Raw genomic sequence first — 253 nt, 5'->3', positions numbered from 1 at the left:
TATTATGTGTGATGTGTGAAGGTATGTAAGAATAATATGGAAAAGTGAACCGAAATAAGAAGAGAAAAGGAGGGAGAGAGGGGCGCAGTGAAAAGAATTTAGAGCGTTTATTTTAGAAAGATCTTTTAGATTTTTTTTTTTTTCAGCGAACTATGTAGTAATTTAGGTTTCGTCGCTTCTACTTATTTCGAGTTCTGGAAATAAACTTTTTCTATTAGTACTCCGGACGGGAGCTGGTGCGGGAAAAAACAAA

The sequence above is a fragment of the Penaeus monodon genome, chromosome 15, assembly GCF_015228065.2.
Source record: "Penaeus monodon isolate SGIC_2016 chromosome 15, NSTDA_Pmon_1, whole genome shotgun sequence".
Classification (NCBI taxonomy): Eukaryota; Metazoa; Arthropoda; class Malacostraca; order Decapoda; family Penaeidae; genus Penaeus; species Penaeus monodon.
Note: the sequence above shows the minus strand (reverse complement) of the source record.